Below are 22,269 nucleotides of genomic sequence, written 5' to 3' on the forward strand. Positions count from 1 at the left end.
TATTTCTTTAGAACTCTCTTGATATTATCTCTCTTGTTAAACAGACGGAGTGTTCCACCTTCTGAATATATGAGCTGTGTGTTTTTCATGCTCTTCCTTTCTTTCCCGTCTTTCTGTTTTATTTGTTTTTCATTAGCTCATTTCTTTTCTCCTGTTCTGATTGAATCCATGTGCTATAAATCATGCCATTGTATTTCACTTTTTATTAATTCAGAACATTCACGTTGGCTTTTAAAAAACCCTGTGATATCCATTTGCACCAAATAACCTTTTGAAGATATGATATGCCTTTATGAATGAGGGAACTTAATAGTAGTAACTCTTAAATATGCAACGCCTAATTCAGAATGACTGACAGAATAAATATCATCCAACTATAGTGTTGTGCTTTAAGAAATTCTCAACTCTCTGAAGAAACATAATTAATAGTTGAGAGAAATGAGACTATAATATTTAGTTTGGTTGAATCAGAAAAGCACATTTGGGAAACATTTACTGGAATTCAAAGAAGATGGATACAAATCAATTTTGCCTTTTGTCTTCATTGCTATTTCATTCTCCAGTTGCCAGCACGCCATAAATTGGTACTAGAATTAGGATTTTGACATATCATTAATCAGAGAAATAAATATGGAACAGCTTGATGAACCCTGGTGTAAGAAACAAAAATTCAAATAAAAAGTCTTCCCATATGTGTCGTTCCTTGTAGTAGCTTAATATAATTTAGTAAATCACACAATAATTTATTATCAAGGACACAAGCTCACACTCTTTTTTATTTTAATGGAATTTTTTTCTAAGAGAAAACATTAGTTTAATATCATAAAAATACGTGTTCACATAGTTTTGGCGCCAATTTTAATTTGAGGGTAGTAGTTTCCATCTGAATTGGGAAGCTTTTTCTCTATGTATGGAAAGTATGATTAGAGAATTCTTGTTAGATTGTTTAAAAAATATAGCCACCCCAGGTTATTAAGCTGTATTATATACATTGAAATGTTTAATATGTCAGTAAAGGATAGACTGTGTTTCCTTTTGCATACCTATTAGGAGGCTATCAAAGTGTTCTTGGCAAGAGATCTTCTTAGCAGGGAAGAGGCACTTATTAAGGTGGGTGGATCTGAAAGCTACTGAAGGGCTGCAAGCAACAAACAGCCCCGGGGATGGATCGGATATACAGGGGGCAAAAAGGGAAACATGAAGTGTGACTCCTAGACTTCTTTCTCAAGAAATCGGGTTGGTGTTGATGCCGTCAGTGAAGAAAAGAAACGCTGGTTGACTTTCCAAACTGTGTCTTTTCTCCTTTTGGCCCCTATCATTTTCTTTGTCCTACCCTCAAACTCTACCTTTATTCTTAAAAAGGCTCTAGATGTTACTGTTTGGTGCCTCAAAGATGATACCCAGCCTGTAAACCTACTTTCTTTCCCCAAAATAGTTTGTTTTTACCTTGTTGCTGTACTTCTTATTTTGGAATAATTGCATATAGGGTTGCTGGCCTAGATTATTGGAGTAACCCTAAGTAGAAAGCTGCTCTGGAATAGAATACCCAGATGTCATGTTCTGCTGTCTTATTCAGCTGGATATGAAGCCCTGGGCTTGGTTTACTAGAAAGAAAATCCAGGCCGACTTTTTCTACAATTCTCGGAGAATTTACCCCTTTCTCCAGTCTAGTTATTACCCAATCTAGTCTCTCTACCCAACACAGGATAAGGATCACTTCACCAATCATTGCGCTTACGTTCTTTCTTACTAACTGAATAAAAATGATTGTCTTTGATATCATTACACACAGTGGTATTAGTTGGACAGACACAACGCACCTATAGGGAGAATGCATCGCGCTGCACAGAGATTTGAGGTCCTTGTCTCTGGAACCTGTGAATGATGTTATACGAAAAGCAGCCTTGCAGATATGACTAAGTAAATGGTTTTGAGATGGTGAGTTTATCCTGGGTTGTCTAGCGGGCACTAAATATAATCACGGATGTCTAATAGGAGGGAGGCCGGCAGTGGGCGGTTTCCTAGACGGAACTGGAGAGCATACTGTGAGCACGCAAGCTGCTGCAGGAACAAGGCAGCCCAGGCCAAGGAAAGCCAGCAGCCACCAGAAAAAGGAAAGGGATGTATTCTCCCCTCGGGCTCCAAAGGGAGCAGGGCCGTGCTGACCCTTTGATGTCAGCTCAGTAAAACTGACTTCTGACCTCCCGAACGGAGAGAATAAGTATCTGCTGCTTTTAGCCACCAAGTTGGGTTGTCATAGCAGTCACAGAAAAATAACGTGTTTAACATAATGTTTATGAGCATAGGCTCTTGGGTGAAACTATGTGTTTGAAAACTGACCATTGTTTGTCACTCTGAAAATTGGGCAAAGTATGGCTTTCTATGTAGTTCAGGGTTTTCTTTTGTAATGTAGGTATATTAATAGAATGTTTGGGGATTAAAAAGATTATTTATATAAAGCAGCTAGGAGATCATTCACATATATTACTATTACTATTTATTTACCATTATTCTGTATTACCAAGGGAGGTAAAGAAATTTCCATTTTCTAAAAATATTTTATTTATTTTATTTTTATTCAGAGGGGAAGGCAGGAAGAACGAAAGGGAGAGAAGCATCAGTGGGTGGTTGCCTCTCACGTGCCAGCTACCCGGGACCTGGCCCGCCACCCAGGCATGTACCCTGACTGGCAGAGAATCGAACCAGCAACCCTTTGGTTTGTAGGCCAGTGCTCAGTCCACTGAGCCCCACCAACCAGGGGAAATTTCCATTTTTGAAAGTCTTTCAAAAGCTAGTTGATTTTTTGTGACCAGAAGTGGACACATTCCCATTGTGAGTAATAACTGTCTCAACAATTTTATAACTGTAGAAGCAAAGGGTAGTTAGTAGTAGATAGGTGAAATAACTCTGACAGCTGATCCTAACCTATTTGATCAGGAGCAAACTTTCCTGGGGGCAGCAAGCGTCAGAGAAAATAATTAAGGGCTAAAGCTGTGTAATCGCTGATAACTTAAGCCAATTTACCAAAGTCACAGTAGTGGTCAGTTCTGGGATTTCTTACTATGCAAGAGGTGAAACGACATGGAATTATTAAAACATTTACTTATTTACACCGATGACAGCCACATCAGCAGACACAGGTGTGCACTGCTCGGGAGGCTGGCCAGCTTAGAGGCGCTGCACAATTCCCTTCTGTATCTAGTTACCCTCTCTCTGTTACGGGAACCTCTTCCAAACTTTGTGTCAGAGATTTCTGTAAAGTGGGAGCAGTCAGCTTAGATACCTTATCATACCTGTTCTGCATTTCATTTCGTGCAGAACATTTTAAATTCTTCAATGATTAACAGGAAGAACGAGCCTAGTAACTAGTGAAACTAGAAATGTGTAGGATAAGAAGGCCCTTTTGGTACCCGTCTTCTGTTCCCTGGCTGGGGTCCTGTGAGTTGCCCTAATGAACATGAAGGAACCTGAGCACACACATTTTTTAACATAAGCTTTATGTGACACGAGAGCCTGAATGAGGGAGTGAAGAGCTGAAGAAACAGTTAAACCTAAACATTTTTCTGCTAGGTGTGACAGAGGGTGGAAAGTCATAGAGAAATGTAATCTTACCCATCTTAAAGGGTAAGATGTAATGGTAGTAAATGGGAAAAAACTTAGGCCTGTTTAATTCACATTTCATTCGGTGTTCCTCCTTCTTCAAGCACAAAGATACTCTTTTTTTTTTCCTTCAGGTATGGGTGGGGGTCACCTCTCACACAAAGGTCTTAAGAGTAGCTTCAGAGGAGAAGGGGGAAGGCAGTCAGAAAGTCTTTCCTGCACTTGCTGGTTTTCAGATTCCTTCTGCTTAAAATATCCGATATGCCAAGGTGCCATAATCTGGGGTCATGTGTCCTGATCCCCTGAAGTGTCAGATTTGCAATTTTTTATTTGAGTTCACTGCTGTGATTAGCCCACCTACAACTCTACATGTGGGTCATTAGTTCTTATGTTTGAAAGACTGTGTATGCACTCTGTGATCTCTTCTTCTTGTTTTCTTAAAATATTTAATTTATTTATTTTTAGACAGAGAGGAAAGGAAGGAGAGAGGGAGAGAAACATCAGTGTGTGGTCACCTCTCACTCACCCCCTACTGGGGACCTGGCCCACAACCCAGGCATGTGCCCTGACTGGGAATCGAACCAGTGACTCTTTGGTTCACAGGCTGGTGCTCAATCCACTGAGCCACACCAGCCAGGGCTTTTCTTCTTGTTTTTGTCTTCCATAATAGCTTCCCAGAATTCAGTGATTTAATACATTTTACATCTACCAAATAAATCTAATATCTTACCATTTTCTAATAGGAGAGGTATAATTTATCTCTAATGGAAGAGTGATTTATATGTGACTAACTAACACTGAATTAGAGATATTAATTAAAAAAAGACTTGTAAGCCAAGCATCTGGTGGTGCTAGGGTTTCTTTAATACCATTATCTTATTTAATTAAGGGAATATTGCAGTTTTAACCTACATCGTTTTCACATATTACAGCAGGCCTTTGAATAATGTTGTTTCATTTCCTTCTGGAGCCACTGTCTGTGTGGACTTTGCATGTTCTACCCACATCTGTGTGGGTCTCGTCCGGGTGCTCTGAGAAATGCAAGGTGTCCACATTGCAAAGAGATGCACTCGAGGTCCACTGGCATTTCTGAACTGTCCCAGTGCGAGTGACTGTGGGTGTAGTTGAGTGTCCCTGGAAGGGAAGGGCGTTCTGTCCAGGGTTGCTTTCTGCCTGGTGCCCTGGCATGCTGGTGTAGACTCCAGCCATCCACAACACTAACGTGGAATAAGCAGGTTGGGAAATAATGCTCCTACATGTTTTTAATAATCTTTCTTAAATGTACGTAGAGCTCACATTTATTTTAGTGTTTAATGTTAGAAGTGTTTTGGATCTTTATTTAGAAGTTTGGTTAATCATCAGAGAAGTGCAAATTAAAACCACAATGAGATATGATCTCAGACCTGTCAGAAAGGCTATCATCAAAAATCAGCAAACAACAAGTGCTGATGAAGATGTGGAGAAAGGGGACCTCTTTTGCACTGTTGGTGGGAATGCATATTGGTGGAGCCACTGTGGAAAGCAGTATGGACATACCTCAAAAAATTAAAAATGGATCTGTCTTTTGACCCAGCTATCTTAACTCCTGAGAACATATCTGAAGGAACCCAAAAATACCAGTTCAAAAGAACCTAAGCACCTCTATGTCCTTATGTTCTCTGCGGTGTTATTTACAATCACCACGATATGGAAGCAGCCCAAGTGTCCATCGGTAAATGAGTGGATAAAACAACTATGGGACATTTATATATTGTAATACTACTCAGCCACAAAAAAGACGAAGATTTTACCCTTTGCAACAGTATGGATAGGCCTGAAGAACATTATGTTAAGTGAAATAAGCCAGTCAGAGAGAGACAAATACCATGTGATTTCATTCATAGGTGGAATCTAGTGAACAAACTGAACTAAGAAGCAAAACAGAGACAGACTCATAGATAGAGAGAGGATGACAGCTCGTGGGGGTGGGGGGCAGTTACGGGGTGGAGGGATGGAGCAAAAAGGAAAGAGAAGTCATGGACATGGACAACAGTGGGGTGATTCTTGGGGGTGGGGGTATATGGTAATTAATTGATAATGGAAAAAATGCAATGAAGATTAAATCAAAAAACAAAACAGCAGGAGTTTGGTGGTGTTTTATATCCAGAAATATGACATAGAGACTTAACTCTGGTTTATATCAATTAGCCTATAGTAAAATTTGTTTCACTATATGTCATTTCACTTAAAGTAGCAGTTTCCTTGACCCCTTGGATGACAATTAAATGAAGACTTACTGTGCTGACTTATTTAAGTGGCCCTATAATTGTGGTTGAGGCTATAATCTAGATATCAATTTCTTCCTCTATTAATATGGGTATCAGTCTACTTCAGTGTTTACCAAACCATGGACCCCAGAATTAGTTCCACAAGTTGTTATTTGATGTTCCATGAAAAACACATTCCATGATCAAACAGGCTCAGCTAATACTTGGATCACGTTAAATGTTTGTTTTCTTCAGGACTCTCAGATGGCTTTTATTTAGTGAGCATATTCTGATTCTCCTGAGTAGGTGAAATTCACTGATTCCCAAACCCACTGGAGAACAGAAACTTTGTTTGGTTTTGTTTTCCTATTTGTTAGCAATGGCCTAGTCTCACTCTATGAACTACTTTTCCTGACAAGGCAGCTTGGAACACGGCGGAGCACATTGTATCTAAACTCCACACAAACTGTAACATTCTTAGTTTTTCCTTTTAAATTGCAGGATTAAGACATGGGTTAATTTTTAAAAGTTGAACGCTGCTGACTAATATTATACTAACGTGTTCTTTGTCTAACTTCTTCAGGTCAATCCTTATGTAAAAAATAACTTTATATGTTTATATCCATTATAACCTTGCCCTATTCTTCCCTGTAACCCCTCTCCACTTTTATCACTGTTTAACCTAAATTCATGTGTAGTCCTTTTTTTTTAACTTTTTGCCTTTTTTAAAAAAAAACTTTTTACCTTTGATAAGCATTCTCAGGGATGCCTAAGGGTAGACCGTACATCAAAAATAAATATATTCCTGACCAGGAAGAAAAGAGTGTGACTGTGCATTATTTCGTGAGTACAAAGTCATAGCGGATTATTTTTGCAATTTTTGGTGAACAGACTTAAGGAAAATCTGCCTCATACTTTGAAAATTTTGAAAAATGAAAATGGATAATTTTTACTTCTGAATCTCCAAGAACCCCCTAGGGCACGCTCTGTGAGAGGCAGTTGAAAATGTCATTTTTAAGGGTATGAGAATGATAGCTTTTCTTCCATAATTGATCAAACCCAAGGTAGCAATTTTATATATGTAAGTATTTTCTTAGTAGTGGTTTCAGGAGTGTATGGGTAGGCAGAAGTCACCATGTAAAGGCAATTTTTTATTTCACTGAGAAAGAGTAAAAAGGGGGAAAAATGTAAGATTCTAGCACACTCTATATATAGTTTCTCCTAGTTAAGAAGGAGGATCATTCTGATTCTAAGACCTGTACGTTACGGTAGAAAGAAGAAAGGAAAAGATGGAAGCAGTTTCTTGGTTCTATTTAGCATTGTGTCTTCTTTTCTGATCTTATAAAGGGGATCTTTAGATAACACTGGGACTCATCGGTTCATGATGATTATTATCCACCAAATAGCTCAGCTTAGCTGCAATACAAATTATTTATTGGAGTAGTTCCATCTTTTCAATAATGCTGCTATTCATTTGTGATCACGTATTTATAGAGAATCAATAGATTCAGTGCTCTGTTAAAGTGGAAAAATATAAGGCACACTTCTTGTCAAAAAAAAAAAAAAAGCCGTGCCTTTGTTAGCCACCATAAAATGCAGCGTCTTGTGTCCTTCCGCACCTTTGAAGCCCCCTCGGCCTCACAGATACGGCCCTTTGTGACAGCCTCCTCACCTACCTCTCATCTGCAGCGGCTGCTAGCTGGCCAGGGGCTTCTTCACATGAGGCCTCTAGTGTTTTTCTGGTTCTCCTTCAAGTCCAGGAAAAAAGGGGAGGGTTTAGAAGAAAATTAGCTACTTTATTTTTTTTAATTGTCTCTGTTAACTTTGAGGCCAGTTCTATGAGTTGCATCCTTCATACACAGCCTGCCTAGGTGGTAGAGAAATGGGCAGAAGAGCATCAGGCTGCACCTTCTGCCTGCTTTAAAATGCAATCGTTCATCCTGTCTGTGTGGTTCAGGTGGTTGGGGCATCAGCCTGCACACCGGAAGGTGGCTGGTTCGATTCACGTTGGGTCACCTATTTGGGTTGTGGGTTTGTTCCCCAGTTGGGGTGCGTGTGGGAGGCAACTGATCAATGTTTCTCTCTTACATCAACGTCTCTCTCTCCCTCCCTCCCTCCCTCTCCCTCTCCCTCCCTCCCTCTCCCTCCCTCCTTCCCCTCCTTACTCTCCCTAAAATCAAAAAAATTATAACCTTGGGTAAGGATATAATTGATCATAAAAATAAAATATAATCTTTGAAATGTTTTCCTTATTTTTTAAAAACAGTAAAACAGATAATCTTCTATTTTACCCTCCCAGAAATTCATACTACTGTTAAATAGCAAAGCAATAAATGTTCATTTGGCAGCAGACTACACACACACACACACACACACACACACACACACACAGTCTGTCCAGAATGTGTCCAGCCATGCAATATGAAAAATGGAGACATTTATTGAAGAGGGTACAAGAAATATTGTTCATAGGACCATGATGCCTCTGTCCCCTTCAAAGTAGGCACCTTGGGACCTCACACAGTTCTCCCAATCACCATCAGCTGCCCCATCATATTTTCCTGCATCTCATCAGTGATCTGAAATCTCTTCTCTTTCAAAGGTTATTTTAGTTTGGGGAAAAGCCAGAAGTCACAGGGCACCAAATCTGGGTTGTAGGGGGGCTGAGTCACCTGAGTGGTTTGATGTTTTGCCAAAAACTCTGCACGAGATGTGATGCATGAGTGGGCATGTGGTTGTGATGAAACTGTCAATCACCAGTTGCTCATACTGCAGCCTTTTAAATTATTCGAACAGTTTACACAGAGGAACGTTCAAGCTTAATGCAAAATTTGATGCAGATTCATTGTTCTACTCAGTCATTTTGAATGCGACAGCCACACAATACACATGTTCACTCATTTGTGTCTACCGCCCTTACTTACTAGTACAATGAAGTCTCCTTGTTCATACATGCACTTTCCAGTCCACTCCTCTTGACTGCCAGGTTACACTGATGTCCTGCAAACCATCTTCATTATAGACACGATGGCTTGACTTTTTCTACCATAAATATATGGTAGTTTACTTTTTGTTACATGAGAAGTCTTTCAAAATTTAATTTTATGATTGCTTGGGGAGTATCTCTTAATATAACATAATAAAATTAATAATCAAGTCTTCATATATTTTGAAATATAAAATATTAATTTTTATATATCAAGTAATGCATACAAAGACCTGAGGAATAGTGTTTGGCAAATAGTAAGCACTGAAAGATAGTAGGCATTTTGTTGTAATATGGTTACTATTATTACTGTTCTGAAATTGAAGCATTTACAGTATCCTCCCTTAAGAGATGGATTAATAATATATATTACATACATTTGAGAAATTAGAACATAACCATTATTAAAGGGTTTTCTAAAGATTAGTTTGTTAAAGGGAGAACTTTCAGAAATATATTTAAAACATTACTATATAGCTTTCATAATCCATGCTAAGAAATGTTTTTAGGCATAATCAGAATAATTATGAGGAAATCCTTATAAAAATATCAGTTTGTATATTTGGAGGATGAGACCAGGAGTAATGTTTATTTTCTTTAATTCTATTTTTTGTTTACTGAAGTTTTAAAAAATAAGTGTGTTACATAAAGCAGAAAAATATAAAAATAGGCCCTGTAAGATAATATAAGAATCTTATATTATTAGAGAAAAATCCATGCACAATTTACCATCATATCTTCATCACGTATTTTGCATCAACCGTGCAAAAGTGTGCTGACCCCTTCCCTGGAGTTTAAAATGCATCTGGAGTTTGGTGTTCCAGATTTCAATTTGTAGCAGCAACCTTTGCAGTTCTTGTAACCTTTGTACTTGGCACATCATTTAACATTTTTTTTCGAAGTAAGTGACAGGTTTTGAAATCTTGATTTTCTCCCATAAATTAAGCCAATGAGACATTTGAATGAAGACCAAGCATAAGCAGGACGCTAGTCCACATCTCACTGCAAGTCCACATCTCACTTCGTGAGAGAAAGGGGCCTTGCTGCTCCCCAAGCTCCCCTGTCATGAGTGCTGGGGCTGGTTCCCTTCTGAGAAGGGGAACGTGCCCCCCTTGCTCCTTCTCTTCCTTGGGCTGTTCAATTTCTAGTTGATTGGTTCTTGCCTAGAGTCTCGAGGAGGCCTGGGGACGTTAACTCACCATTCCTTGGAATGCTTTAATTCAGACAAACCCCAGGCAAGAAGGCATCTGGTGAGGGACTCTGTTGGAACCCTTAAGGTATAATGAAACATGTTAACATCTACATTACTCTAAAGCAGTGTTTTTGCGGAATGTGGTCCCTGCAACACCTGCAACAAAATAGTGTGGGGAGGCTTTGAAAAATGCAAATGTCTTGGCTCTACCCAAAGCAATTAAATAAAAATATTTAAGGGTGGAGATCAAGTAAATTCATTTTGATAAATTCATCAAGGACTTTTGCACATTCAGACTTTAGAACCAGTGATGTTGGTTTTCATTGTTTCTAAGCCAGATCCAATAAGACCTTCTGTAGGCAGCTTGAACACTCCCAGTTAGGATATCCCTGACTCCTACATATTCCTTTCATTCTGTAGTTGGCTGATTTAAACCCAAAACTTACTTCTCTAGTAGAAGCTTTAATCAAATGGACACTTCTCTTTCTTGGCTTCCAGGAAAATAAATATGAGTAGAGCTATCATCCTAATAATTTACCATCAAGATGAACCAACAATAGATATTTAAACGCATCAACCTTTGTCTTTCTTTGGCTTGCCAATTCTTTCAAATCACCCCCCTTCAAGAAAGTAAAACAGATACTTACCAAGTTTTCATCAGTGTTACCCAATTTGATGCCATCCACCAAACAGCTGTACTTAGTATGGAGTCTATGAAGAAACTTTCCATTGCAAGTGGAAAAAAATCCACTCTGACTGGCTTAAGCACTCAGTGAATTGACCAAAAAGTACAGAGTTAGGAACAGTTCCTCCAGATGAGGCTCCATCCAGTGACACACTAAAATCTCCAAAGAATTGCTAGGCATTCTCCTAGATATAACATTAGCTCTCTTCCTGCTATAAGACAGCACTCAGCAGATTCAGCTGCCTATATTCTTCCTTGCTCATATCCAGAAGGAAGAGGATGTCAATCTATTCAGAAAACTAGGAGAAATTCCCCACTCCCCCAGAAGTTCCAAGCAATATCTTCTTGCATCTGATTTGCCCCATGATTTAGCCAACTACTCGCCTGGGAACCCATCATTGGGTCCTGCACTGAAGAGACTTATCTGAGGCCAATCAGCTTCTTACCTGGAGTTGGAGGTACACGTGGCCCTTCCGGAGTCGTATGGCGAGGGGAATGCCAGAAATGGAAGCCGAATAAAAACCAGTTTATTGCATACCAAAGGAAAAGGTAGACCACACGCTGACAACTCTTTCCTGTGGTTGTAAAAATCAGCAACAAACACAATTCTATGTTCTTCAGCCATCAGAGCTTAAAGGGAGACCTAACCCATCACTTACATCCTGTTTCTCACAGGATGAGCAAAGCTTTTTCTTGGCTTTCAAGAAAAATTTTCTTACTCTGCTTTAGAGCTAGGACACTGCAGTAGAATGAGGAAGAGCAACAGTGTTTAGATGGTAAATTAAATTGTAGGTTCATGATGTTTTCATGTTAGGGTTTCTCAATGTCAGTGGAGTTCGTAATGCTGAATGGTGGAGCGTGCAAGGAAGCCCAAGAAGTGGGGTCCTCCCGTTCAGTTTTCTCATTCTCAGGCATGAAATGGCCCCAAATTTAAGGTAATGTTCCTTACCAACAAAAGTATCATACTCATCTTTGAAATCTCTTATAAGGCACTATTTGAACTTCTGCTTTTACACGTGGTTGTAAAAAGGAAATCCCATATTTCATACCATGTATATATAGATGTATAGATATGAATAAAATATATAATTTCACAGAATATAATTACATACAAATATGTACATATATTCTATAAAATATGTATACAGATATTTGTGAAAATTGGGTTTTTTGAACCATGTATATATATACTTACAGAGATATATAAATATATTCCATAAAAAGAGAGAGAGAGAGGATACATACATATTTTAAGATATATGAAATTGTGGTCTTTCTGCCGGTCTGTGGAATATTAGATCTGATTAAATATGACACTTCTATTCTTTAGCAAAATGGCCTTTACCCTAAGATCCTATACAGCTTAAATATTTATGTGTTGATTTGCAGTTTTCATACAGGAGATAATTAATTGCTCCTTAGAGGTTTAAATTTGTGAAGAATTTCTGTGAATAAATTAATCTCCTGTACCCTTTCCTCTTACAGTGGAAGGAGTGTCTGAGATCAGGGCAAACTCTGACATTGCAAACAAGATGTACTTGCTTGTATATGATTGCTTCTTTCAAGAAAATAATTAGAAAGATTAACATGCAAATAACAGACTAAGCCAGCTCTTATAAGGGGCAAAAAAATAGGTCCCAATACATTCTGAAAATCACTGGGACCAAAATCGATTTCTCCAAACGTCACTTAGTTTTATGATAATCAGAATACATTGTTTGGAGAAAAAAATATTAATTTAAGTAGGTCTGAAGACTTGTCACCCAGTTAATTAATCCCATCTGCTATTTCCACTGTCAGAGCCACAGCAATCTGTTTGCCAGGAATTCAAAACCAGAAAAAAAGGCCCCAGGAGTCCCACTAACAATCTTCATCAACAACGGTCTTTCACCTAGTATACATGAATTCAAATTTGAAAAGGTGACAAACGAAAAAAAATATCAGGATAATGTGCTTTCTTTCATTTGCATTCATGGAAATTTAGAAATTAACTTTAAATATCATGACATTAAAAAGAAAAAGCCAAATTGTAAAATTGCGGGGGGGGGGGGCGGAGAGGAAGGAAGGTGTAGGACTATAATTAAAAATTTTTACCTTTGTTCCTAAAATAAAATGAGCAATTTTGCTTACAATTAAAATGTGTTCTTTATTTCATGTAATCTCTTTGATTTCTTGTGACAAAATGGTTTGTGGCTTTTCGTTCTGTTATGTTAACTTTGAGGTAGAACTTAAAGTTGACTTTATTCCTTCTTAGTCTAACTTTCTTTATTCTTTAAATAATCTGTATTATTGGAAGGCCTAGTAACCAACTCGTTATTGTGAAATAACTCATATGTGACAATGTAATGTGAGCAATTACCTGCATTATAAATTTCCCAAGGAGACATATGGCATCTTGTTTTCCCGAGTGAGTGTACCACTCAGGTGCTTAGACAAGTGCATTATCTCTTTCAAGACACCTATTCCCTAAGCGTTTAGACTATGCCAGAGCAGAGAATATAAATTAATTGAAGTATTTATCGGTAGAGCGAACCAGGTGAGCCAATTTAATGGACCTGTGTGGTCAGTGAGCCCACATATCAGATTTATCATTAGAAATGTCAGCCTTCCTTTCACAGTTCATCTGATGAGAGGCTGCTGTGAAGTTCATCAGAAGTGACCAACCACGAAAACTCAGGTGCTATTTTTTATTGATTGATTTGAGAGAAAGCGGCTGGGGAGAGAGGGAGAGTGAGAGTTAGTTGTTGTTCTACTGATTTATGCATTTGTTCCACGCTTCTTGTAGTGCCCTGGGCAGGGATCGAACCTACAACCTCAGTGTTATCAGGATAACACTAACCAGCTGAGTCACCCAACCAGGGGTGTTTACATGCTATTTTTAATCTGTATTTTATTTTATTTCCTCTCCAAATCTGATTCCATTAATCACTTCTTTTTCTCCTTTAAACCTGATTATAACCCCACTGTTATGACTAGATCTCTTTCATAAACATCTCCTCCAGCCCTTGTATTTTTGTTTGTTTGTTTGTTTTGTTTTATGTGTTCTTCTAGAGTGATCTTATTTACACCCATGGGCTGAACTGTCAACTAGTCTTGTGTGTCTAAGGTTAAAATTGTATTTTCAGCTGTTAGATTCCTTTACTTAGATCCATTTGAAACCCACTCAAAACTGATCACATTTTATTTTCCCTCAAACTTGATCTTCTCTTCTATATTGTCATTATTATTAAGCTAATAATGTCCTTATTTACTGAGTCTGTCTTTCTCCCTTACCCAGTGTTCTGTGTGTACGTAGCCATGATGCCTGCCCTGACATGTCAGTTGGTGGAAACCAATAAGGCTCACATTGTTTGCCCAATTTTAGCTCAGTTATGAATTTATATCAAGTGTGCAACAAATGTTTATTGATGTGCATACAAGGCCAAAGAATTATTAAACGTAATCCAAATTATTTGATTGCATTGGAGTTTTGTTGTTAGAATGTTGCTTTGCATTGTTGGGTCATAACAGGTTTTTAAATCATTTTTTCCTGAACCTGATTTTTATGGTCCTTTTTTATCGGAATAGGATTTTCTCTTCTCCCAAGTGCCCACTCCATATGCCTGTAACCTCAGGGAACATCTGGTGTTTTCGTACTTCCTTCTGGGAAAAAGATATATTATATCTTGATTAAATCTTTGATCATCTGATTCCAGCCCCTCCTCTTAACATTCACTGATCATAAATGCAATTATGGATTTTTAAAAAGATGTATTCATTCATATCTATTTGTGTGTGCTATATGTAAAAAACTATCCCAGACACTTGGTACATCAATAAACAAAACAGACAATGAGCCTTGCCCTCAAAAACCTTAAATTCTAGGGGAAAAAAACAGATAATAAGCAATAACCATAATAAGATATACATGATATATGTAAATTATAGCATATATATCATATACATAGAAAGGAGGTAACTGCTAAATTACAAAACAAAAGGAGAACAAACCTAGGTGGGTGGTGAACTGTGAGGAGAAATGTTCAAGTTTTAAAGAAAAGGGGAGAGAACAAATGAAAGTCTTTGACCTTCCTCCAGAAATCGGGACTGAGGAAGATAGATTACAGTCCTCTGCTCCTTTCACAATTGGGGGTTGTATTTTTTTTTCCTTCTGCTCCCAATCAACTCGCCACCTAAGTAGTGTGATAGCAAATCTAATGTACCAGAGAAATAAGCTCTGAAAGAGCCAATGAAAGAAGCCATTCCTAAAGAGTGAGAAGTTAATGCAGAATTTTTAACAGCCTATCAACTAAGCTTCCCTCTGTTACCATTTAAATGGTCTCAAATGGAATGTGAAGCCTAACATATCACGGAATAGCATGTAGCTTCTGGTGGCTGCAAGCATTCTTTCATTAATCCTAGGTGCTGGATACGTCAGCTTCCCCAAGAGGTCTGCAAAGGGTCTGTGGCCTCACCTCAGATTTCTTTCTTTTCTTTTAAAGAACTAAACAAAAAGTGAAATTATATTTAAAAACTTTGCTTTTCATTATTATTATTAAATTCATTTGTTTTTAAGTGAAATTAGTTCATGTCCTGTTAATATTGATGTTTATTATTAGGCCCAGTATTCCAACCAAAAAATTAGAAATGCATGTGTAACTCACATGCCTGTATTGTGTTGTATCACTTGCTCAGCTGATGTCTTAAATCTTTGTATGTCCTTGGTTTCATGTTGTTATTTTAAGTCATCTAAAGTTCGATACATGATATTGTGCTCATATTATTTTGGCAGTGTGATTTTTTTTTATTTTTTGTGTGTCTGTGTGTGTGTGTTTTAAATTTTGAATCTGTATTGTCTAGGGCCATGTGTCTTGCCCCTAGAGGCTCTCCCATACCTATGACTTCTTTACAAGGTGCCAACGTGGACAATTTTTTTCTCTTGACACAAATAGTGACAAAATATCATTTCATGTAAATAACAAAATTTATATACATATATATCACATTTATTAATTCAAACATGTCATTAAGCAAGTCTTTAGTTTCTCACCACCTTGCCGGATGTTCCCTCCATGCTGTGATCCGGGTGGACAAACACCTCGCACTGCCCAGGCCAGTTCCAGCTGGGGCCTGGCATCTCAGCGTGCTGTTAACGATGATCCCCTTCCCTCAAAAAGACTGTTCCTATTTGTATGGAAAATTGAATGGTCGTCATATCCATCACTGATCTGAAACTTGGGCATCATCAAGGACGTTGTTGTTTAATGTGACTTCCCAGACATTGCCCATCGACTCATCTACCCTTCTAGAATGTCCCCAGATCCTCTGAGAGCTATGGCCACCATCCTTCCTCCTGTCATCACTGTCATGGCTGTTTCTCCTCATTCATCAAAGACTTTTACAACTGGGCTTAATCTCTAGCCAACCCAGCTGTCCCCTTTTTGCACTGCGTGCTTTTGAATAGCCAAGCACTATGATGTCTCACTTCTTTTTCATACACAGCTCATCACATTCACTGCCATCCAACTTCATATTCATAATAATCCCCTCGATCTTGTCTGTTGTACCATTGAAACCTGATATTCACGGATTCTTTTTCCTGACCAAGCCTTCTATTTTTATATCCTGGTACCATCCTTATTAATGACCTCCCTAAACCTGTCCTTTAATCTCATCAATACCCCAGAGATTTGACCTCTTAACTGTCTATTATCTTGAGGCCTGCTGTTAATCACTTTGACCTTCATTACTTCCCTGTTTAGAGTCTCTTCCCATTTACATAGGCTTCGTTTTCTTTTTTCTCTATTTCCCCCAAAGAACATAAGTTTGGGTAGAGCAGGGATTTTAGTTCTGTTTACTGCTGCCCTTCTAGGCCCTTAGGACACAGCGGGCCCTCCACAGATACTAGCAGAACAAGTGTTTGAATCGGTTAGGCTGCAGCTGAGATGTCACCTCAGAAACACCCATTTGGATGAGCCAAACTAAAAAAGCTTCCACCTCCGCTCTACTTCACACTCTAGAAATACACCTTTCCTATCTTAGTCATAGCAAGTAGCACCTCTAGACATGCATTTGCATATTGTTCATACATTTTGTTTCCCCCAAAAGTCAGGAGTTCTTTCTGTCTTGTTCACTCTGTCCCGAACACATAGTTTGTAGGACATCCTAGGACTTCAGTAATTGTTCATTGGCTAAGCTTTTCTATAAAGTGTAAGTGGTAACAGCAACGAGTTCACAGGACTGTTGTAAGGATCAATGATATTGTATACAAGGAGCTTTAGTTTATTTACATGTTTTTTTTTCCTTCTTTCTCAGGTACACCAATAATATGAATGCCTGACCTCCATTACATGTTTTCCATTTCAATCAACATTTCATCCTTTTTTACTTTTTAAATCTCTTTTTTATTCTCTTGGGTTACATGATTTTCTTCAATGTCTTAATTCTAGGGTTCTTGCGCACCTTGCAATTGCAATTTAGTCTTTTGTTCTTCAGATGAGACTTTGTACTTTTCTTCCATGTATGCTATTAGTTCAAATGTCACTATTTCAGTTTTTCTCATTTCATTTTTCTATTTTCTCTTTTACTTTTTGTACTTTTGAGCCAAAGCATTTTTAAACTCCTAAAATGCCATGGGAGGATGCTTAATTCAATTTAAGGTGCCATATTTTAATTTTTTCTTTCACATGATGGTTATTCTGGGAGGAAGTCTCTTCCTCACCAGACCCTCATGGGCGTGGTTGGCATGGTACAACCGTTTTGTGCGGTGTGACCCGCTGTTTTCTGTGTTTGTTTATTTCATGGGTATGTTTCCCAGTTTCGGGCTGTCTTTGATTTCAGCCTCTTTACATTTATTTTTTGCTTTCTATTTCTGAGAGTGATTTTAACTAGACTCGATAAGACCTCAGTTCCTTTCTGCTATTTTTCATAGAATCTCTTTAGCTTCCCCTGTTCTGCTCATCCTGCCCACAGTCTTGTAATGGTGGCCACAGGAGGGGGTAGTAGGAATTTGTTTCTTTTTTTCTTTAACTTACAGGAATCTGAAGGTTGCTCCTCTCTCAGCTTCCTGGGAATGCTGAAAATGTTGATCCCGTGTGGTTTGTTTTTCTTGTTGTTCTTGATATTTCCATTGTTTTGTGAGAGCGAAAGGGAGGTTTAGAATTATGCTGCTACTATTTGGGTCAGTTCTCAGTCCACACTTTATTTCACGTATCCGTGCTATTTGGCAGCAATGATAACTTTCTTTTTCTGGATATATGTTCTTTATTTGACTTTTAAGACACTACAATTTCAGTTTTCCTTGTCATCTTGTCATGGATCTTTTAGGTTCCTTGGTTGGCCATTCTTGTCCCAGACCTCCCTACTTTATGCCTGGACTTCCAGACTCTTACATAGAATTGTCACCCAACACTTGCACTTGTCTTTCTAATAGACATCTCAAACCCAGCATGTTCTGCATTGAACTCCTCATCCCCCTTCTTCTGCATCTGCACACACACCGCTGCCCAAGACGCCTGTGTCCCCGCTGAATATTGCATTATTTTTATGGCTTAAGCACAAACTCTGCATCAACATTTTGACTCTTCTGTTTCTTGTAAAAGTTACAACTAATTAACTAAGAAGCCCTAATGTTTTTAATTGCAGAAGAATTCCAACTTGAGCATTTCCCACCACTTGCACTCTTAACACCCTAGTGAGAGGTGCCATCCTTTCTCAGGACCACTGACAACCTCTTAAATGTAAGTTCCCTTCACCCCTTACAGTAGCCACAGCGATTCTCTTTAGAATTCAAGTTTCTATGCTCAGAGCTCCCCAGTGGCTCTCCATTCCCCTCAGTGAGCATGCTAAACTCATTACTACAAAATCCTACCAAGTCTTTCACCATCTGCCACTCACTGCCTCCCTGACACCATCTCCTAGTCTGCTATTGGATTATTCCATTTCAGTTGCCTTTGTTTCCCTGCTCTTCTGAACACAGCCAAGATATTCTCCTGAACTGAGATTTTCAGTTCCTCTTACTTAAAACACTCGTCACCCAGCTCCCCACATGGCTCACTCTCTTGCTTGCTTCAAGTATATGCTGAAATACTACCTTCTAGTCCTATTAATATTAAAATGTAGCCTACCCACCCTGTCATAGTTCAATAGAAAAGAAGTGTATATGCTGCTTTCCTGAAAGATAACAACATTTTGACACAAGAATAGATGTATCGTGTAGATGGAGGTGTTTTATTTCCTTCTTCAGGTCCAGAGGGATCATATGTCTGGTATTCTTTGAGGAAATAAGGCACTGTAAAGATACCCTAGTAACTGCAAAAGAAATGTCTAAGTAATAAACACTGGAAATGTTAGTATTTTGTGTCTCTAACACTCTTATTCACCCCCAAATTACTCTGCAGTACGCTAATACGAAACAGTGCTGTGGTGGAGTCCCCCATCTGTTCGGGTAACTCCCAGGTAGAACCGGTGTGGGACTTAGGAAGGACTGAACATTCACTTGGCCACTAGGAAAAAAATGAGAGCAGAGTGGGCTCGTGGAAGAATTTCCACCAATCCCTTACTTCTTCTAGACACCATTGGAGCATGCCACAATTTTCCCCCGAATTTTGAAGTTTGGGGGAAGGATAAAATGTAATATCATAGGCATGTATCTTTAAATCCCTCCTACTGTTAGTGTATCTCTGAGGACACAGCAACGTTAAAGTCTGGTGTGAGAAATGGTTGGGAGTCAAGTTAAGGAATTTAGGGAACTATTTAATGCTTTAAAACACCCAATTATAAATCAACCAAAAGGTCTCTTGGGAACTTGCTAGAATTATTGGGTCACCCAAAATACTTGTGCCCCAAAGGGAAAGCAGGTCCGTGTGTACTAGGTAAGTGCCTGTGGAAAAGTTAATTAAGAAATCAAAGTCCCAGCTGTCCTTTTTGTAAAATGGAAACAATGATGTCCACTTTGTGAGGCTAATGTGAGGATTAAATGCCACCATGGTTGTAAAATGCTATATTAGTTTTCTGTGGCAGCTGCAACAAATGACCCCAAATTTCGTGGCTTAAAACAGCATTTCTTACCATACATTTCTATAGAGCCCAGGAGTCGGATGGGGATTTTACTTGCTGAGGTCAAGGTTTTGGCAAGGTGCTTTGCCTTCTGGAGCCCCTAGAGGAAAAAGGCCTTCCCTTGCCTTCAGAAAAGACACACTTCCCTCAGCTCCCAGGCCCTGTGTCCACCTTCAAAGCCAAGGATAGAAGATTCCGTTCTCATACCTCCGGTTCTACTTTTACAATTCCTTCTCCCACGTTTGAAGACCCCTGTCATTACCTTGCAACCTACCTGGGTCATCTTGGATAATCCAGCTATTTTAAGATCATCTGATTAACAACCTTGATTCTCTTTCCAAGCTTAATTTTCCTCTGCTATGTAAACTAACATGTTGACATCTTCAGGGGATGAGGATGTATGGATCTTGAAAGGACTATTATTTTGCCTGCCACAAGGGCCCATCATTAACAGATCCTTCAGTTCTTAGGCCATAACAATAGTATCAGTGCCATAGTGTATTTTTGGTGATTAAACGAGCTGGGAGAAATGAAGGGCCAAGGACAGTTTTTAGTAAATATTAGCCATAACTGATTACTTGTAGTCTAGTTTATTTTTCTTTTTTACCTGTAAAATAAAAACTAGTGTATTAGGACATTTCCTATTATTGTAAAAGTTAGAGGTAATTCATGTAGTGCTGCTAACATTTAATGGTTGTATAAAACAATCTAGTTACTTAATATCCCTAATTCTTCTGTTTCTCATCTATCAGTTGGGGTCAGTAATTGCACATACCTCCGGGGATTCTAGCAAAGAGCGAAACAGAAGATACACATTAAGCACTGAGCACAGTACCTGACACCTAATGAAGGTTCCACAGCAAGTTAGTCATTATTATCATTTGCGATAATACAAACTATTACTAAACTCTACCTGTCCTATGATCCATGACTCTTTCTAAAAAAGAACTCCCCCTCGAAAGGTTTCTCAGTTTTCTTGGAATAATCAATGCTATGTGAGAAAACTGGGAATGTGTTCATCATGGACAGATGGGTTCAACCTCTTCAAGCCAAAGCTGTTACTCCCTACCTGCAGAATCCCTCCCTTTTCCAGAGACCTATTGAGGTTTAGTGAAAAGCAAAGATAAATGGGCATTCTCAGGCTGACCACAAGCCAAAAGTGAAGGACATATCCTTGCCAAATCCACATGTACTAGATGCACAGCCGGATTGTGCAAACTGCAGGAGTCCTAACAACCTGAATGAAGTCCTAAGAAGCAGCTGGTACTTGGAGACCTCTGAGGCCATTTTTATTCACCAGCTTCCATTGCTGGCCTGAGGCTGTGGTTACCTGAGACTCGCATTTGGGGCATTGTCCTTAGCAGTAAGTGTAGGTTTGTCCCCGTGTCCACAAGTGACCTATTAAAAATAACGTAAGTATAAGCTTTTGAAAAGGAGATCGAATCAGGCCATTTTCCCTTTCTTTAACTTTTTCATGCTGGCTGACATTTTTGTGTTCAAAGGCCAGAAAATGTTGTGCTCTTTTTGTTGTTGTTGTTGTAAAATACATATTGCTTTCTTAGGCCTCTTTGTTTTTCTACCTTCTGTTCCTGTTACAAACAATGCTTTTAGACTTCCTATTTACCTGGAAAACTTTTGTTGACCATTAAAAACCTGTCTCCCTCTCCAGATCTCTTCCCCAAATGTCAATTTGTCCATTTGCTAAGTGACTCAAGTTCTTATGTTGATCTCTTCATTGCACTTACAGCACTGAGTTATAATCTGTTGCTTTACTATCTGTCTTACCAACTACCCTGTGTTCTACCAGGGGACGGAAAATGTGTCTTTTCTACCCCCCTTTCTCAGACAGCACCATTGTGCCCAGGAGATTGTTAAAACATGAGCAACTTTTTGACAAAGGAAGCAAATTTTTGACTTAGTCAGAACATTAGTCAAATTTTTGACTTAGGAATATTTGAGTTCTGAAAAGTAGACCCTTATTTAAACTAACATTAGCAAAAATAAAAATTTATGTAAAGCATATGAGAGCATTGAATAAAACTGAGGATTAGAAAGCATTGCGCTGTTGTCGGTGCCATGGCTGATGCAGTCTCTCACCACTGAAAGTTCTTCGATCTCTTTTCTTTGTCACTCTGAAAACATCTTTATTCTTTCTCTCTTTACACCAAATTTCCTGCATTCCAAGTAAAAGAGGAAAAAAATGGGTACCTCAATATGACTCCTTTTATTAAGTGTCATTTCCATTCAATCATGCGACAAAGAACTAAGTTTTCTGAATCCTAATAAGAGTTTTGCCAGAGAGAGAACTGGGCCCTCCTAGGTCTATGACATTCTCACACTAATTAACAATGGTCAAGAATGTGGAGACTTGAGGCGGAATTACTTCTGAGGTGACACCATGGGGCTGGTAATAATCCTAGATGAGGAAAGGACTGTGTGATTGATTAGAGCAACACCTGTCTACCACATCTAGCTAGAAGTAATTGAGTTCTTAATATCTTACAGGAAATAATTTTCCTTAAGG

Source organism: Phyllostomus discolor, chromosome 13, assembly GCF_004126475.2.
Source record: "Phyllostomus discolor isolate MPI-MPIP mPhyDis1 chromosome 13, mPhyDis1.pri.v3, whole genome shotgun sequence".
Lineage (NCBI taxonomy): Eukaryota > Metazoa > Chordata > Mammalia > Chiroptera > Phyllostomidae > Phyllostomus > Phyllostomus discolor.